The sequence below is a fragment of the Arachis ipaensis genome, chromosome B3 (genome assembly GCF_059453495.1).
Source record: "Arachis ipaensis isolate K30076 ecotype BB chromosome B3, ASM5945349v1, whole genome shotgun sequence".
NCBI lineage: Eukaryota > Viridiplantae > Streptophyta > Magnoliopsida > Fabales > Fabaceae > Arachis > Arachis ipaensis.
This window is the reverse complement of record NC_142438.1, coordinates 50043838-50064397: the sequence shown is the minus strand read 5'-3', so window position 1 is coordinate 50064397 and position 20560 is coordinate 50043838. Positions and strand designations below refer to the sequence as shown.

The following is a 20560-nucleotide window of genomic DNA, read 5'->3' as shown; positions in this document are numbered from 1 at the left end:
CATGTCAAGTGGAGTTTCTACTCCATTGACATGGAATTAATACTCATAAAAATATAAGAAGACATAATTAAACGAAATAAAATAGAGAATTAAAATTAATTAAAAATAAAAGTAACTCTATATATTAATAAATTCAAAATGCAACATACTTATCTGAACAAGGTCAATAAGTAACTAATAAAGAGTAAGGAAATAAGGAAACAAACTAAAGTAATAACTTCAACGGAGGTATGACTCTTCAGCATCCAAAATCCAAGCAAAAGCATAAACTATGAATGAAAAGGCTATTCTAGATTCAGATCTAAAACTAAAAGTAATCCTAATATCAATGTATCTAAATGTGTGTGGATGCGTGTTGAGTCTCTGCATGTTCTGATAAACCATTATTTTATGATTTAAATTGTGTTTAAACGAGTGGTTTTATCAAGCCTTTACCTACTTATTCATATGATTTGCATGTATTTACAATTCCTTCCCGAAAATTGTCCATGGTTGAAAACTTGTTTCCTAGAGATCTTTTAATTATGTATTTTTATTCTCCTTTATACCATTCGATGTCGTGATCCGTGTGTTAAGTGTTTCAGGCCTCATAGGGCAGGAATGGCTTAGAGAATGGAGAGGAAGCTTTCAAAAATGGAAGGAACACAAGAAACCAAGGAGATGACCAGCGAACACTGACGCGAGCGCATGGCTCACGCGAGCGCGCGAAATGTAGAAATCGTAGCGACGCGAACGCATGCCTGACACAAACGCGTGGATTGAAGTCTGCATGCCTGACGCGAACGCGTGGATGAAGCGAACGCGTGACAAGAAAAATCGCTGACTGACACGAACTCGTGGACGACGCGTACACGTGACCTGCGCGATCTGCAGAAATAATAGAATACGCTGGGGGTGATTTCGGGCCGCATTTAACCCAGTTTTTGGCCCAGAAACACAGACAAAAACCTAGGGAACATGCTGAGACTCAACACGCATCCACACATATTCAGATTCATCACATTAGGATTACTTCAGTTTTAGATCTGAATCTAGATTAGTGTTACATTGATAGTTTATGCTTTTGCTTTTGATTGTGGATGTTGTAGAGCCATTACCTCCGTGAAGACACTACTTTAGTTTGTTTCCTTATTCCTTTACTCTTTTTAGTTGATCATTGACTCTATTCAATTAAGTATGTTACATTTTGAGTTCATTAATATATAAATTTACTTTTATTTTTAATTAATTTTAAGTCTCTATTTTATTTTTGTTTAATTATGTCTTATATTTTTATGAGTATTAATTCCATGTCAATGGAGTAGATTTTCTACTTGACATGGGGGTTGATTAAGAGGAGACACTTGAGTTGAAATGCTCAAGTGCCTAGTTAAATTGGACGTTGTTGGCCAATTCTGTACCTACTAATGCTAGACCTTCCCAAGAGAGAGGACTAGGATTTGCGGGTAAGAGTTAGCTCAATCACTTGACTTTCCTTTATTTAATAAGGGTTAACTAAGTGAAAACAACAACCTCTTTACACTACATTTGAGAAGATTCCAACAAGGATAGAACTTCCAATTAATCATACCCCCAGTCGAGGCCTTTTTATTTAGAATATTAAAAATTATTCTTAATATATTTTTATTGCTCTGATTTATAATTAATCAATTGCTCATTATTACCCAACTTTTAAAACCTTCGGAAAAATTCTAGTTAATAAAATAGCAATCTTTCCTGTAACTCGTTGGGAGACGACCTGGGACTCATACTCCCAGTATTTTTATTTCTAAAATTTGTGACAACCCTTCTAAATTGATAAGCGGACTTTTGCTGGTTAAGAATTGTACTCGCAACGTTATTTCTATATTAATTTCTTAATCGGCAAATTTCTGCCTCGTCAATTTTTGGCGCCGTTGCCGGGGAGTTGTAATAGTGTGCTAAATTATTAATTAGTGTATATATTTTATTTTTATTTGCATATTTTATTTTTATTTCTGTTACCATGAGCTATTTGTTTTTCTCATTGAATGACGCGTTCATTTCCATTTTTGATGTGTGAACTTTTGTTGATATAGAATTTCTCAATTGAGTTCTCGTTTCAAGTATAGTTCTAGACCAACAAAGAGTCCTCACATACAAAAATTTAGGTTGTCACATGTACAAACCCCAAATAAGAATTAACCGGAGTATTTGGACTCCGGGTCGTCTCACGAGAAATTGCAACAAAGTGTCTTGTTATTGGTCATGGAGTTATGTTTGGGGTTTTTGAGATATTAGACATGAAAGGTAAATGGCAATGAAATTAAAATAACAACTAGAAAGCTCTTGACAAGGAATGAGAATTAGAAGTCCTATCCTAGTTATCCTCCTCGATTGTGACCACAATTATCCATTACTACCACTTAGTTAACCTCTAACCATGGAGGAAAGTCAAGTGGATGAATTAATTTGATTCCACAAGTCTTAGCCAACTCCCAAGGGAAAAGACTAGCTTTAGTGGTATCCAAATCAATTAGCAACTTCTAATTATCAATCAACACGGGAATTAGATAACTCAAGCGTCACTAATTACTTTACCAAAGCCAAGAACACTAAAATATACACTAAAATTCAACCAAGCATTTTGTCAAACACTTGGAAAGCATAAAAGGAAAACATAGCAAATTGCAAGGAATATAAATCTACACTACTTAATTGCAAGGAATTAAACAACAACAAAATCAAATCAACACTAAAGGAACATGAATCATAAATTGCATTGAATTGAAAATAGAAGAATAAAAATGCATCAACATAAAAGTAGAGAATTACATGAATTGAATGCAAAACTAGAAAGGGGAAGAGTAGCAGAAAAAGTATTGCAAAGGAAGAGTAAATCAAAGCATGAATTAAACCTAGATCTAAGATGGAAATATCCTAAGCACCCTAATGCTAGAGAGAAGAGGGAGCTTCTCTCTCTAGAAACTAAACTACATGATGCTAAGCTACCAAACAATTGCTCCCCCTTTGCCCAAGCTTGAATTCTGCATGAAATAGCATTAGAAATGAGTTGGGTTAGGCCCAAAGTGCTTCAGAAATCGCTGGGGGCGATTTTACTTTAGTGGACCACGAGAAGCATCGGCGCGCCCCTGAATGTGAAGTAACATATGACAAATTTTATATCATTTTGAAGCTCCGGATATTAGCTTTCCAACACAACTTGAACCGCCTCATTTGGATCTTTGTTGCTCAAGTTATGGTCGATTGAGTGCGAAGAGGTCGGATTTGACAGCTTTACCGTTCCTTCATTTCTTCATGAGTTCTCCCACTTTGCATACTTTTCTCCTCACTTCTTCCATCCAATACTTGCCCTATGAACCTGAAATCACTCAAAAAATACATCAAGGCATCGAATGGAATTAAAGTGAATTGAATTTAGCTATTTTAAGGCCTAAAAAGCATGTTTTCACATTTAAGCACAAATCAAGGGAGAATTGCAAAACCATGCTATTTCATTGAATAAATGTGGGAAAAGGTGATAAAATCTCCCAAATTAAGCACAAGATAAACCACAAAATTGGGGTTTATCAAATCTCCCCACACTTAAACTAAGCATGTCCTCATGCTAAAATCAAGAAAGAAGCAAAGGGACATCAACATTTATTCAATGCAAACTAACTAAATGCAATCTATCTATATGCAACCTATCTACATGAATGCATCCACTTGGTCAAAACAAGTCAACTTCCAAGAAAACATATTTAAGTACAAGGGCTAAAGCCATAGCAGTCAAATCAAACCCACAATTGAATTGAATTATTAAAAAGATTTTACAAACTTGCAAGAAAAGATGATCATGTGTGGAGACATGTAATTGAGCAATCGAACCCTCACCGGATGTGTATCCGCTCAAATCGCTCAAGTGTATGGGGTTGATTCACTCAATTCTCCCCTAATCATGTTTTCCAAGATTTGTTTTTCATCTAACAATCAACAATTATTTCATGCATGCATACAAATATCATGAGGACTTCCCATAGGTTGTAATGGGGTTAGGGTCAAGGTAGGATACATATGGTCAAGTGGGCTTGAGATTTGAATATTTGATTAACTTAAACTTTCCACCTAACCTATGACAACCTATACAATTCTAAACAAACCTAACTACTCATTCTTCACTTTTTCACACACTCATGCATTCTCTTTTTGATCACCACCCATATGCATTGACTTTTATTGAACCTTGCTTTGGGACATTTTGTCTCCTTTTTATTGCAATTCTTTTTTCTTTCTTTTCTATGTATTTTCTTTTTTTCTTCTTACATATATATATATATATATTTTTTTTTTTCTTTTTTTTTTTCTCATTTTTTTTCAAACTAAAATATATACAAGAACATCAATGCATATGGTTTACACATGATTAATACGTAAGTATATTCCCAATTCCCAAGATTCTCAACACAAATATAAAAATACACTTTTATCTCTACCCAATGTTCCCAACTTTCCCAAAATCAAATAATAAACACTCTCACTAGCCTAAACTAATCAAAGATCCAAATTAAGGACATTTATTATTTTTCACTTAGGCTTGTAATGTGCTACAATTAAGAACAAATGGGTTAAGCATAGGCTCAAATTGGTTATCAATAGAAGATAAAAGGTAGGCTTATTTGGGTAAGTGAGCAATTTGAACAATGTCCTCAATCATATAAATGCATGTATACACAAAATAATGGACATATAGAATTAAACAAATCAAAGATTACAATCATAGGAAGAGAATAATGCACACAAGAATGAAAATAAGTGGTCATATATGATGTAACCACACAATTAGGCTCAAATTTCACATGCTTGTGTTCTTTGCTAAAAAATCATGTTCCACAAAGTATATAATTCAAGCAAGTTCTAATTTTTTTTCAATTGGGGTGCCCTATAGATAAAATCCTTGGAAAATATCATGATTTTGACTAAGCTTAATATATACATATGCAATGCAACCAAAAATCCTAAAAGACCTAAAAATGAAATGCAAAAGTGTTGGGATTAGAAACTTGTCACCCAAAAATGGTGAGTGGTCGGACGACCTCCCCACACGTAAAAGTTTGCACCGTCCTCGGTGCATCCAAAGATGAACAATGGGGTACGACGACTTTCCTAGTTCCTACCTTCAGTTGGTAGGTCAACTGATGCTGCGTGTTCTTCCTCCCGCTTCCATTTTTGCTTATGGTGCATCAATCATGAAAAACAAAATAAACACCGTAAGATGAAAACATACAAAAGCTAGGAAGCGTGAATTGTTGGAATGAGGTAAATCACTAGAATTGAGTGAGTGAATTAGTGTGACAATAATGAAAAATAAGTGTGTGGGTCTTAACTTGCATGCGGTTTAGAACTCACACCCTAGTATTAAAAAATCATGTCACAATTATACAAAAGAAAACATGCACTTCACTCATTCTAGTGTGCTTGAGATACTTTAAAAGACTTGTAGGTTAAGTCAACCACACAAGTAGTGAAAAGGCATGGAAGCATTCAAGCAATTAATCAAGCAATTGTGAAATTGGATAATGCATGGACATTGATTGATGTGTAGGTAGACTTAGTGAACAAAATGGTATATGAAACTCACACAACAATCAATGACACATATTGAAGTTGTTGCAACACCTAAGTGACATAGAGGTGAAACACATGGATGCTATGGAACTTAGAAAAAAGAAGATAGAAGTGGAAATTAATCACATAGCAAGCATGGCCCACAAAGCTTTACAAAGCTCAAAAATATGTCACTAGGTAAGCTTTCGATCCAATTTCACAATTCCACAATGTTAATGTATGAAATAAGTGATGTGAATGAGGGTAAATCATAAACAAGCATCACCTAAAAAAAATGCAATGAGAATATACAATTGCCTAACAATAGATGACGAATGCATGGTGGCCAAAACATGCAATTCAAAGAGGTAAGATGCATGAAGGCAATGTAACAAGTACTTGGTATTCAAAAGTGTTGAACATAAAAAATTCCAAACCAAGTAACCAAATACAACATCAACAAAGAAATCCAACAATGACAATTAACAATAATGATGTTAAACTAACATCCTATTAGTAATAAGCAGCAGTAAACAGTAAACAAGATTAGTAATCCAACACTTATAATGGAAAACAAAAATTAAACTAACTAACTAACTAAAAGAAATGGTGTTACATGATGCTTGGTAGTGTTGGATGATGATTGAAGGGTGGAAAGAGAAGAGAAGAAGGAAAGAAATGGAAAGAGGAGAAGAAAAGAAGATGAGTGAAACAGGGCAATCCACGTGTGCGCGTCATGTGCGCGTAAGCGTGGATTGATGAAAATGGAAGTGACGTGTACGCGCGGCTGACGTGTACGCGTGCATGGCAAAGCAGAGAGTCGGCGCGGACGTGCAAGGTACGCGTGCGCGTGCCTTGGGGCACAAAGTTGGCACACTTCAGGCACAACTCTCGCGTGAATGTATGGGAAGTGGAAAAATCAATCCACCCGTACGCATACATGGAGCGTCCGCGTGGATGGCTGAAATTGCTTGATTCACGCGTACGCGTGAAGTGTGCGTACGCATGGGTGGTGCTCTGTTTTTTTTTTAATTTTTCTATGTTTTTGCACCAAACCAAGCATTCCAAGTCTCCAAACAACTACCAAAACATCATAAAACCTTATTTAATCTACTAGATTACCAAACAAACTTAACAAATCAATCAAAACATGAGATTAAACCTATTTTACCAATATGTACAAAAGGGAAAATGAAAAGATGTTACTGATGAGCGGATAATTTATACGCTTTTTGGCATTGTTTTTACATAGTTTTCAGTATAATTTAGTTAGTTTTTAGTACATTTTTATTAGTTTTTAAATAAAATTCACAATTCTGGACTTCACTATGAGTTTGTGTATTTTTCTATGATTTCAGGTATTTTCTGGCTAAAATTGAGGGACCTGAGCAAAATTTGATTCAGAGGCTGACAAAGGACTGCAGATGCTGTTGGATTCTGACCTCCCTGCACTCAAAGAGGATTTTCTAGAGCTACAGAACTTCAAATGGCACACTCTCAATTGCGTTGGAAAGTAGACATCCAGGGCTTTCCAGCAATATATAATAGTCCATACTGTTTCCGAGATTAGATGACACAAATTGGCGTTCAACGCCAGCTTCCTGCCCAATTCTGGAGTTAAACGCCAGAAACAGGTTGCAAAGTGGAGTTAAACGCCAGAAACAGGTTACAAACTGGCGTTCAACTCCAAGAATGACCTCTCCACGTGAAAGCTTCATGCTCAGCCCAAGCACACACCAAGTGGGCCCCTGAAGTGGATTTCTGCACTATTTACTTATTTCTGTAAACCCTAGTAACTAGTTTAGGATAAATAGGACTTTTTACTATTGTATTTACATCTTCAGAACATCTTCGGATCATTTTAGTCTTGGTTACTCCGGTTCCCCTCTGGGGCCGAGACCAATGAACTCCATTATCACTTATGTATTTTCAACGGTAGAGTTTCTACACACCATAGATTGAGGTGTGGAGCTCTGCTGTTCCTCATGAATTAATATAAAGTACTATTATTTTTCTATTCAATTCAAGCTTATTCCGATTCTAAGATATTCATTCGCACCTCAATATGAATGTGATGATCGTGACACTCATCATCATTCCAACCTATGAACGTGTGCCTGACAACCACTTCCGTTCTACCTTAGATTGAATGAGTATCTCTTGGATTCCTTAATCAGAATCTTCGTGGTATAAGTTAGAATCCATGGACGGCCATTCTTGAGATCCGGAAAGTCTAAACCTTGTCTGTGGTATTCCGAGTAGGATCTGGGAAGGGATGGCTGTGACGAGCTTCAAACTCGCGAGTACTGGGCGTAGTGACAGACGCAAAAGGATAGTAAATCTTATTCCAGTATGATCGAGAACCGATAGATGATTAGCCATGCAGTGACAGCGCATTGGACCATTTTCAGTGAGAGGACAAGATGTAGCCATTGACAACGGTGATGCCAAACATATAGCTTGCCATAGAAAGGAGTAAGACTGATTGGATGAAGACAGTATGAAAGCAGAGGTTCAGGAGGAACGAAAGCATATCTATACGCTTATCTAAAATTCTCACCAATGAATTACATAAGTACCTCTATCTTTATTTTACGTTTTATTTATCTTTTTATTATTAAATTTCTATAACCATTTGAATCCGCCTAACTGAGATTTACAAGGTGACCATAGCTTGCTTCAAGCCGACAATCTCCGTGGGATCGACCCTTACTCACGTAAGATTTATTACTTGGACGACCTAGTGCACTTGCTGGTTAGTTGTGCGGAATTGTGACAAAATGTGATTCACATTAGAGAGCACCAAGTCTTTGGTGCCAATGTTGATGATCACGATTTCGCATACCAAGTTTTTGGCGCCGTTGCCGGGGATTGTTCGAGTTTGGACAACTAACGGTTCATCTGGTTGCTCAGATTAGGTAATTTTATTTTAATTTTAAGCTTTTTGTTTTTATTATTCTTATTTTCGAAAAAAATAAAAAAAAAATAAATATTTTCAAAAATATATTTTTCTTCAGAATTTTTAAGAATGAATTCTAGAGTTTCATGAAGCACGTTGAAGCCTGGCTGGCTGTAAAGCCATGTCTAATTCATTTGTACCGAGGCTTCCACTTATCAGCATATGAAGTCGGATGAAGTATCAGTTGTTGTATGTCTGATTTGTATCTGCTAAAGCTTGGCTGGCCATTGGCCATGTCTAGTGTTTTGGACCGGAGCTTTCACTGAAAGCTTGGCTGGCTAGTAAGCCATGTCTAATTCCTAGACTGGAGCTTTAGACTAACATTGCAAGATTCCTGGAATTCCTATTAAAATTTTTTTGAAATCCTTATTTTTCTTTTTCCAAAATATTTTTGAAAAATCCAAAAAAAAATTTATAAAATCATAAAATTAAAAATATTTTTGTGTTTCTTGTTTGAGTTTTGAGTCAAATTTTAAGTTTGGTGTCAATTGCATGTTTATCTCTCTCTTGCATTTTTCGAAAATTCATGCATTGCATTCTTCATGATCTTCAAGTTGTTCTTGATGAATTTCTTTGTTTGATCTTTGCATTTTTATGTTTTGTGTCTTTTCTTGTTTTTCATATGCATTCTTGCATTCATAGTGTTTAAAAATTAAAAATTTCTAAGTTTGGTGACTTGCATGTTTTCTTTTCTTGAAAATTTTTCAAAAATAAGTTTTTGGTGTTCATCTTGACATTCAAAGTGTTCTTGGTGTTCATCTTGACATTCATAGTGTTCTTGCATGCATCATTTGTTTTGATCCAAAATTTTCATGCATTGAGTCTTTTAGATATTTTTCTCTCTCATCATTAAAAATTCAAAAATAAAAAAAATATCTTTCCCTTTTCTTCTCATAAAATTCGAATATTTGACTTGACTTTTTCAAAAAATTTTAAAATCTAGTTGTTCCTCATGAGTCAAATCAAATTTTCAATTTAAAAATCTTATCTTTTTCAAATTTTTTTCAAAAATCAAACCTTTTTCATTTTTCTTTAATATTTTCGAATTCAATGCTAACAATTAATGTGATTGATTCAAAAATATTAAGTTTGTTACTTGCCTAATAAGAAAGGTTCAATCTTTAAATTTTAAAATCAAATCTTTTTGCGTCTTGTTAGTCAAGTAATCAACTTTAATTTTCAAAATAAAATCTTTTTAAAATTCTTTTTCAAATATTTTTCAAAATAAAATTCAATCACATCTTTTTCAAAATTTAATTTCAAAATCTTCTCTAACCTCTTATCTTTTCAAAGTTGATTTTCAAATCTTTTTCAATTAAACCACTTTACTTTTTGTTTGATTCTTATCTTTTTCAAAACTACCTAACTAACTCTCTCTCTCTAATTTTCAAAAATCCCTTCCCTCTTTTTCAAAATTTCTTTTTAATTAACTAATTATTTTAATTTTAATTTAATTTGATTCCAATTTTAATTTTCGAATTTTAACTTTAATTTTAAAATATTTTTATTTTATTTTTCGAATTGTTCCCTTTCTCATCTCCTTCTATTTATTTATTCATCTACTAACACTTCTCTTTCACCCAAAATTCGAACCCCATCTCCTTCTATGTGTTCGAATTTTCCTCTTCTCCTTCTTATATTCTTCTCTTCTTATACTTGCATAAGGAATCTCTATTCTGTGACATAGAGGATTCCATATTTTCTTGTGTTCTCTTCTTTTTCATATGAGCAGGAACAAGGATAAGCACATTCTTGTTGAAGCTGATCCTGAACCTGAAAGGACTCTGAAGAGGAAGCTAAGGGAAGCTAAAGCTCAACTCTCTGGAGAAAATCTGACAGAAATTTTCGAAAAGGAAGGAGACATGGCCGAAAATAATAACAATGCAAGGAAGATGCTTGGTGACTTTACTGCACCAAATTCCAATTTACATGGAAGAAGCATCTCAATCCCTGCCATTAGAGCAAACAATTTTGAGCTGAAACCTCAATTAGTTTCTCTGATGCAACAGAACTGCAAGTTTCATGGACTTCCATCTGAAGATCCTTTTCAGTTCTTAACTGAATTCTTACAGATTTGTGATACTGTTAAGACCAATGGGGTTGATCCCGAGGTCTACAGGCTCATGCTTTTCCCATTTGCTGTAAGAGACAGAGCTAGAATTTGGTTAGACTCTCAACCTAAAGATAGCCTGAACTCTTGGGATAAGCTGGTCATGTCTTTCTTAGCCAAGTTCTTTCCTCCTCAAAAGCTTAGTAAGCTTAGAGTGGATGTTCAAACCTTCAGACAGAAAGAGGGTGAATCCCTCTATGAAGCTTGGGAGAGATATAAGCAACTGACCAAAAAGTGTCCATCTGACATGCTTTCAGAATGGACCATCCTGGATATATTCTATGATGGTCTGTCTGAGTTATCAAAGATGTCACTAGACCATTCTACAGGTGGATCTATTCACCTAAAGAAAATGCCTGCAGAAGCTCAAGAACTCATTGACATGGTTGCTAACAACCAGTTTATGTACACTTCTGAGAGGAATCCTGTAAGTAATGGGACACCTCAAAGGAAGGGAGTTCTTGAAATTGATGCTCTGAATGCCATATTGGCTCAGAACACAATATTGACTCAGCAAGTCAATATGATTTCTCAGAGTCTGAATAGAATGCAAGCTGCATCCAACAGTACTCAAGAGGCATCTTCTGAAGAAGAAGCTTATGATCCTGAGAACCCTGCAATAGCAGAGGTGAATTACATGGGGAAACCCTATGGAAATACCTATAACCCCTCATGGAGAAATCATCTAAATTTCTCATGGAAGGATCAACAAAAGCCTCAACAAGGCTTTAATAATGGTGGAAGAAACAGGTTTAACAACAGCAAACCTTTTGCATCATCCACTCAGCAACAGACAGAGAATTCTGAGCAGAGTCTCTCTAGCTTAGCAAATATAGTCTCTGATCTATCTAAGGCCACTTTGAGTTTCATGAATGAAACAAGGTCCTCCATTAGAAATTTGGAGGCACAAGTGGGCCAGCTGAGTAAAAGGGTCACTGAAACTCCTCCTAGTACTCTCCCAAGCAATACAGAAGAGAATCCAAAGAGAGAGTGCAAGGCCATTGATATAACCAAAATGGCCGAACCCACATAAGAGGAGGAGGACGTGAATCCCAGTGAGGAAGACCTCCTGGGACGTTCAGTGGATAATAAGGAGTTTCCCTTAGAGGAACCAAAGGAATCTGAGGCTCCTCTAAAGACCATAGAGATTCCAATGAACCTCCTTCTGCCCTTCATGAGCTCTGATGAATATTCTTCTTCTGAAGAGAATGAAGATGTCACTGAAGAGCAAGTTGCCAAGTACCTTGGTGCAATCATGAAGCTGAATGCCAAATTATTTGGTAATGAGACTTGGGAAGATGAACCTCCCTTGCTCACCAATGAACTGAATGCATTGGATAGGCAGAAATTACCTCAAAAGAGGCAAGATCCTGGCAAATTCTTTATACCCTATGACATAGGCACCAGGACCTTTGAGAAGGCTCTGTGTGACCTGGGGTCAGGAATAAATTTAATGCCACTCTCTGTAATAGAGAAACTTGGGATCTTTGAGGTACAAGCTGCCAGAATCTCATTAGAGATGGCAGACAACTCAAGAAAAGAGGCTTATGGACAAGTAGAGGACGTGTTAGTAAAGGTTGAAGGCCTTTACATCCCTGCTGATTTCATAATCCTAGACACTGGGAAGGATGAGGATGAATCCATCATCCTTGGAAGACCCTTCCTAGCCACAGCAAATGCTGTGATTGATGTGGACAGAGGAGAGTTGGTCCTTCAACTGAATGAAGACTACCTTGTGTTCAAGACTCAAGGTTCTCCTTCTGTAACCATGGAGAGGAAGCATGAAAAGCTTCTCTCACTGTAGAGTCAACCAAAGCCCCCACAGTCAAACTCTAAGTTTGGTGTTGGGAGGCCACAACCAAACTCTAAGTTTGGTGTTGAACTCCCATATCCAAACTCTCAGTTTGGTGTTGGGAGGTCTCAACAAAGCTCTGAACATCTGTGAGGCTGGTGCACAAAATTGTGATCTCTGGTAATGGCTCCAAAGGCTTGGTGCTCTAATCTCAATTCATAATTTGTCACAACTTCGATACAACTAACCAGCAAGTGCACTGGGTCGTCCAAGTAATAAACCTTACGTGAGTAAGGGTCGATCCCACGGAGATTGTTGGTATGAAGCAAGCTATGGTCACCTTGTAAATCCAGTCAGGCGGATATAAAATAATTATGGAGTTTTCGAAAATAGGATAATATAATAAGGATAGAAATACTTATGTAAATCATTGGTGAGAATTTCAGATAAGCGCATAGAGATGCTTTCGTTCCTCTGAACCTCTGCTTTCCTGCTGTCTTCATCCAATCAGTCTTACTCCTTTCTATGGCTGGCTTTTTGTAAGGATGTCACCGGTGCCAATGGCTACTTTCAATCCTCTCGGAAAAATGGTCCAAATGCTCTGTCACAGCACGGCTAATCGTCTGGAGGCATCACCCTTGTCGATGGTTGCATCCTATTCCTCTCTGTGAAAATGGTCCGATGCGCTGTCACTACATGGCTAATCATCTTTGAGGTTCTCGATCATACTGGAATAGAATTTACTATCCTTTTGCGTCTGTCACTACGCCCAGCACTTGCGAGTTTGAAGTTCATCACAGTAATTCAATCCCAGAGTCCTACTCGGAATACCACGGACAAGGTTTAGACTTTCCGGACTCTCATGAATGCCGCCATCAATCTAGCTTATACCACGAAGATTCTGATTAAGAGATCAAAGAGATGCTCATTCAATCTAATGTAGAACGGAAGTGGTTGTCAGGCACGCGTTTATAGGGAATGATGATGATTCTCACGTTCATCACATTCAGGTTGAAGTGCGAATGAATATCTTAGAAGCGAAATAAGATGAATTGAATAGAAAACAGTAGTACTTTGCATTAATCTTTGAGGAACAGCAGAGCTCCACACCTTAATCTATGGAGTGCAGAAACTCTACCGTTTGAAAATACATAAGTGAAAGGTCCAGGCATGGCCGAATGGCCAACCCTCAAAACGTGATCTAAGATAGCATACAACTGATCAAAGATGTCTAATACAATAGTAAAAAGTCTTATTTATATTAAACTAGCTGCTAGGGTTTACAGAAGTAAGTAACTGATGCATAAATCCACTTCCGGGGCCCACTTGGTGTGTGCTTGGGCTGAGCTTGAAGTCTACACGTGGAGAGGTCATTCTTGGAGTTGAACGCCAGCTTTTGTGCCATTTTGGGCGTTGAACTCCACTTTGCAACTTATTTCTGGCGCTGGACGCCAGAATTGGGCAGAGAGCTGGCGTTGAACGCCAGTTTGCATCGTCTAAACTTAGACAAAGTATAGACTATTATATATTTCTGAAAATCCCTGGATGTCTACTTTCCAACTCATTTGGAAGCGCGCCATTTTGAGTTCTGTAGCTCCAGAAAATCCATTTTGAGTGCAGGGAGGTCAGAATCCAATAGTATCAGCAGTCCTTCTTCAACCTCTGAATCTGATTTTTGCTCAAGGTCAATTTCAGCCAGAAAATACCTGAAATCACAGAAAAATAGACAAACTCATAGTAAAGTCCAGAAATGTGAATTTAACATAAAAACTAATGAAAACATCCCTAAAAGTAACTAGATTCTACTAAAAACATATTAAAAAACAATGCCAAAAAGCGTATAAATTATCCGCTCATCACAACACCAAACTTAAATTGTTGCTTGTCCCCAAGCAACTGAAAATCAAATAGGATAAAAAGAAGAGAATATACTATAACTTCCAAACTATCAATGAAACATAGCTCCAATCAGATGAGCGGGACTTGTAGCTTTTTGCCTCTTGAATAGTTTTGGCATCTCACTTTATCCATTGAGGTTCAGAATGATTGGCATCTATAGGAACTCAGAGTTCAGATAGTGTTATTGATTCTCCTAGTTCAGTATGATGATTCTTGAACACAGCTATTTTATGAGTCTTGGCCGTGGCCCTAAGCACTTTGTTTTCCAGTATTACCACCGGATACATAAATGCCACAGACACATAATCGGGTGAACCTTTTCAGATTGTGACTCAGCTTTGCTAAAGTCCCCAATTAGAGGTGTCCAGGGTTCTTAAGCACACTCTTTTTTTGCTTTGGAGCTTGACTTTAACCGCTCAGTCTCAATTTTTCACTTGACACCTTCACGCCACAAGCACATGGTTAGGGACAGCTTGGTTTAGCCGCTTAGACCAGGATTTTATTCCTTTAGGCCCTCCTATCCACTGATGCTCAAAGCCTTGGGATCCTTTTTATTTACCCTTGCCTTTTGGTTTTAAGGGTTATTGGCTTTTTGCTCTTGCCTCTTGGTTTTAAGAGCTTTGGCTTTTTCTGCTTGTTTTTTATTTCTTTTTTCTATTTTTTTTTCGCTCCTTTTTTTTCTGCAAGCTTTGTTCTTTTCTACTTTTTCTTGCTTCAAGAATCATTTTTATGATTTTTCAGATTATCAAATAACATGTCTCCTTGTCATCATTCTTTCAAGAGCCAACATATTTAACATTCTTAAACAACAACTTCAAAACATATATGCACTGTTTAAGCATTCATTCAGAAAACAAGAATTATTGTCACCACATCAATATAATTAAACTAAGTTCAAGGATAAATTCAAAACTCATGTACTTCTTGTTCTTTTGAATTAAAACATTTTTCATTTAAGAGAGGTGATGGATTCATAGGACATTCATAACTTTAAGACAAAGTTACTAACTACTAATGATCATGTACTGAAGACACAAACATAGATAAGCACTTTAACATAGAGAAAACGAAAACAGAGAATGTAAGAACAAGGAATGAGTCCACCTTAGTGATGGTGGCGTTTCCTTCTTGAGGAACCAATGATGTCCTTGAGCTCTTCTATGTCTCTTCCTTGTCTTTGTTGCTCCTCCCTCATTGTTTTTTGATCTTCTCTGATTTCATGAAGGATGATGGAGTGCTCTTGATGTTCCACCCTTAATTGTCCCATGTTGGAACTTAATTCTCCTAGGGAGGTATTGATTTGATCCCAATAGTTTTGTGGAGGAAAATGCATTTGAGGCATCTCCGGGATCTCATGGTGATGAGATTCATGCGCCTCTTGAGCTCCATGAATGGGCTCTCTTGCTTGCTCTATCTTTTTCTTAGTGATGGGCTTCTCTTCCTCAATGTGAATGTCTCATTCTATGAAAGCTCCAGCTGAGTAACATAGATGGCAAATAAGATGAGGAAAAGCTAGCCTTGCCCCAGGGGAGGGCTTTTCGGCTATTTTGTATAGTTCAAGGGAGATGACTTCATGAACTTCTACTTCCTCTCCAATCATGATGCTATGGATCATGATGGCCCGATCCACAGTAACTTCAGATCGGTTGCTAGTGGGGATGATGGAGCGTTGGATGAACTCCAACTATCCTCTAGCCACAGGCTTGAGGTCCAGTCTTCTCAGTTGAACCGGCTTGCCTTTGGAGTCAATCTTCCATTGAGCTCCTTCCACACATATGTCCATGAGGACTTGGTCCAACCTTTGATTAAAGTTGACCCTTCTAGTGTAGGGGCGTTCATCTCCTTGCATCATAGGCAAGTTAAACGCCAACCTCACATTCTCCGGGCTAAAATCTAAGTATTTTCCCCGAACCATTGTAACATAATTCTTTGGATTCGGGTTCTTACTTTGATCATGGTTCCTAGTGATCCATGCATTGGCATAGAACTCTTGAACCATTAGGATGCCGACTTGTTGGATGGGGTTTGTTAGAACTTCCCAACCTCTTCTTTGGATTTCATGTCGGATCTCCGAATAGTCATTTCTCTTGAGTTTGAAAGGGACCTCAGGGATCACCTTCTTTTTGGCCACAACATCATAGAAGTGGTCTTGATGAGCTTTGGAGATGAATCTTTCCATCTCCCATGACTCGGAGGTGGAAGATTTTGTCTTCCCTTTTCCTTTTCTAGAGGATTCTCCGGTCTTTGGTGCCATCAATGGTAATGGAAAAACAAAAAGCTTATGCTTTTAGCACACCAAACTTAGAATTTTGCTCGCCCTCGAGCAAGAGAAGAAAGAATAGATGAAGAAGAAGAAGAAATGGAGGAGAGGGAGAAGGGGTTGTGTTTCGGCCAAGAAGAGAAGATAGGGTTGTGGTGTGTGAAAATGAAGAAGAATGGAGGGCTTTATATAGTGGGGGGAGAGGGTGTTAGGTTCGGCCATTTAGGGTGGGATGGGTGGGAAATTGATTTTGAATTTTGAAGGTAGGTGGAGTTTATGAGGTAGGTTTATGGGGAAGAGTGGATGGATGTGAGTGGTGAAGTGGTGATACGGAAGAGAGATTGAGGTGATTGGTGAAGGGTTTTGGGGAAGAGTGTTTATGGGATTGTGTGAAAGAGGGGTGAGAAAAAGTGAGTGGAGGTAGGTGGGGATCCTGTGGGGTCCACAGATCCTGAGGTGATCCTGTGGGGTCTACAGATCCTGAGGTGTTCAAGGATTTACACCCTTGCACCAAATTAGGCATGTAAAATGCCTTTGCACACAACTCTGGGCGTTCAGCGCCAGATTGGTGCTTGTTTTGGGCGTTGAGCGCCCATTTGTTGCCCATTTCTGGCGTTGAACGCCAGAACCATGCTTGTTTTGGGCGTTCAGCGCCAGCTCTTCTCCAGGGTGCATTTCTGGCGTTCAAACGCCCAGATGCTGCCCATTTCTGGCGTTCAGCGCCAGAACCATGCTCTGTTCTGGCGTTGAACGCCCAAAACATGCTTCTTACTGGCGTTTAAACGCCAGTAAGGTCTTCCTCCAGGGTGTGATTTTTCTTCTGCTATTTTTGATTCCATTTTCAATTTTTATATTTATTTTGTGACTCCATATGATCATGAACCTATAAAGACATATAACTAAGAAAAATATAGTTAGATAAAAATTGGGTTGCCTCCCAACAAGCGCTTCTTTAATGTCAATAGCTTGACAGTGGGCTCTCATGGAGCCTCACAGATGTTCAGAGCATTGTTGAGACTCTCCAACACCAAACTTAGAGTTTGGATATGGGAGTTCAACACCAAACTTAGAGTTTGGTTGTGGCCTCCCAACACCAAACTTAGAGTTCGACTGTGGGGGCTCTGGTTGACTCTGTTTTGAGAGAAGCTTTTTATGCTTCCTCTCCATGTTTACAGAAGGATGACCTTGAGTTGCAAACACAAGGGAGTCCCCATTCAATTGAAGGACTAATTCACCTCTGTCAACATCAATCACAGCTCTTGCTGTGGCTAGGAAGGGTCTTCCAAGGATGATGAATTCATCCTCATTCTTCCCAGTATCTAGGACTATGAAATTAGCAGGGATGTAAAGGCCTTTCACCTTTACTAACACATCCTCTACTTCTCCATAAGCCTGTTTTCTTGAGTTGTCTACCATCTCTAATGAGATTTTAGCAGCTTGCACCCTATGGATTCCCAATTTCTCTATTACAGAGAGAGGCATGAGGTTTATCCCTGAACCAAGGTCACACAGAGCCTTAAAGATCATGGTGCCTATGGTACAAGGTATTAAGAACTTTCTAGGATCCTGTTTCTTCTGAGGCAATGTCAGTTGATCCAGATCACTTAGTTCATTGGTGAACAAGGGAGGTTCATCTTCCCAAGTCTCAATGCCAAATAATTTGGCATTCAGCTTCATGATTGCACCAAGGAACTTGGCAGCTTGCTCTTCAGTGACATCCTCATTCTCTTCAGAAGAGGAATACTCATCAGAGCTCAGGAATGGCATAAGGAGGTTCAATGGAATCTCTATGGTCTCTAATTGAGCCTCAGAGTCCTTTGGTTCCTCAGAAGAAAGCTCCTTATTGATCACTGGACATCCCAGGAGGTCTTCCTCCTTGGGATTCACGTCCTCTCCTTCCCTTACAGGTTCGGCCATGGTGATTAATTCAATGGCCTTGCACTCTCCTTTTGGATTTTCTTCTGTATTGCTTGGGAGAGTACTAGGAGGGATTTCAGTGATCCTTTTACTCAGCTGGCCCACTTGTGCTTCCAAATTTCTAATGGAAGACCTTGTTTCATTCATAAAACTTGCAGTGGCCTTGGACAGATCAGAGACTAAGTTTGCTAAATTAGAAGTATTTTGTTCAGAGTTCTCTGTCTGTTGCTGAGTGGATGATGGAAAAGGTTTATTATTGTTGAACCTATTTCTTCCACCATTATTAAAGCCTTGTTGAGGCTTTTGATCCTTCCATGAGAGATTTGGATGATTTCTCCAGGAGGGATTATAGGTGTTTCCATATGGTTCACCCATGTAATTTACCTCTGCTATTGCAGGGTTCTCAGGATCATAAGCTTCTTCTTCATAAGAAGCCTCTTGAGTACTATTGGATGCAGCTTGTATTCCAGCCAGACTCTGAGAAATCATATTGACTTGCTGAGTCAATATTTTATTCTGAGCCAGTATGGCATTCAGAGTATCAATTTCAAGAACTCCCTTCTTCATAGGCGTCCCATTACTTACAGGATTCCTCTCAGAAGTGTACATGAACTGGTTATTAGCAACCACGTCAATGAGTTCTTGAGCTTCTGCAGGCGTTTTCTTTAGGTGAATAGATCCACCTGCAGAAGTATCCAATGACATGTTTGATAGCTCAGATAAACCATCATAGAATATATCCAGGATGGTCCATTCTGAAAGCATGTCAGAAGGACACTTTTTGGTCAGCTGCTTGTATCTTTCCCAAGCTTCATAGAGGGATTCACCTTCCTTCTGTCTGAAGGTCTGAACATCCACTCTAAGCTTGCTCAGCTTTTGAGGAGGAAAGAACTTGGCTAAGAAAGCCGTGACCAGCTTATCCCAAGAGTTCAGGCTGTCTTTGGGTTGAGAGTCCAACCACACTCTAGCTCTGTCTCTTACAGCAAAAGGGAAAAGCATGAGCCTGTAGACTTCAGGATCTACTCCATTAGTCTTAACAGTATCACAGATCTGTAAGAATTCAGTTAAGAACTGAAAAGGATCTTCAGATGGAAGTCCATGAAACTTGCAGTTCTACTGCATCAGAGAAACTAGCTGAGGTTTCAGCTCAAAATTGTTTGCTCCAATAGCAGGAATGGAGATGTTTCTTCCATGTAACTTGGAATTTGGTGCAGTAAAGTCACCAAGCATCCTCCTTGCATTATTATTATTTTCGGCTGCCATCTTTTCTTCCTGTTCGAAAATTTCTGAAAGGTTATCTCTGGATTGTTGTAATTTAGCTTCTCTTAGTTTCCTCTTCAGAGTCCTTTCAGGTTCTGGATCTGCTTCCACAAGAATATTCTTGTCCTTGCTCCTGCTCATATGACAAAGAAGAGGGCACAGAAAATAATAATAATAATAATAATAATAGGGATCCTTTATACCACAGTATAGAGGTCCCTATGTGAGTGGAAGAAAAGAAGAAGAAAATCTGAACTCAGAAAGAGAGAGGGAGTTCGGATTTTTGGTGAGGAAGAGATGTTAGTGGATGAATAAATAAATAGAATAAGATGAGAGAGGGAAAATTTCGAAAATAATTTTTGAAAAAGAGTTAGTGATTTTTGAAAATAGTTTTTGAAAAAGGTTAGTAATTTTCGAAAATAAAATAAAATGAAAATAATTAGTTAATTAAAAAGAATTTTTGAAAAAGAGGGAAGATATTTTCGAAAATTAGAGAGAGAGAGAGAGAGAGTTAGTTAGTTAGGTAGTTTTGAAAAAGATAAGAAACAAACAAAAAGTTAGTTGAAACAAATTTTGAAAAGATAAGAAGTTAGGAAGTTAGAAAAGATATTTTAAAATCAATTTTTTTTAAAAAAGATAAGAAGATATTTTTTTTTGAAAAGATATGATTGAAATTAGTTTTGAAAAAGATTTGATTTTTAAAATCACAATTAATGACTTGATTCACAAGAAATCACAAGATATGATTCTAGAACTCAAAGTTTGAATCTTTCTTAACAAGCAAGTAACAAACTTGAA

General features: G+C 37.7%; 2 non-coding genes across 2 annotated transcripts; one reads left to right on the top strand and one right to left on the bottom strand.

The window, feature by feature from the left end:
- Nucleotides 1-10779: 10779 nt before the first annotated feature.
- On the bottom strand, nt 10780-10883 carry LOC148570588 (small nucleolar RNA R71). The gene has a single exon (XR_015908920.1). It is a non-coding gene; the product is annotated as a small nucleolar RNA R71 (small nucleolar RNA).
- Nucleotides 10884-19261: 8378 nt separating this feature from the next.
- LOC148570587 (small nucleolar RNA R71) lies at nt 19262-19369 on the top strand. Its single transcript, XR_015908819.1, has one exon. It is a non-coding gene; the product is annotated as a small nucleolar RNA R71 (small nucleolar RNA).
- The last annotated feature ends 1191 nt before the right edge of the window (nt 19370-20560 follow it).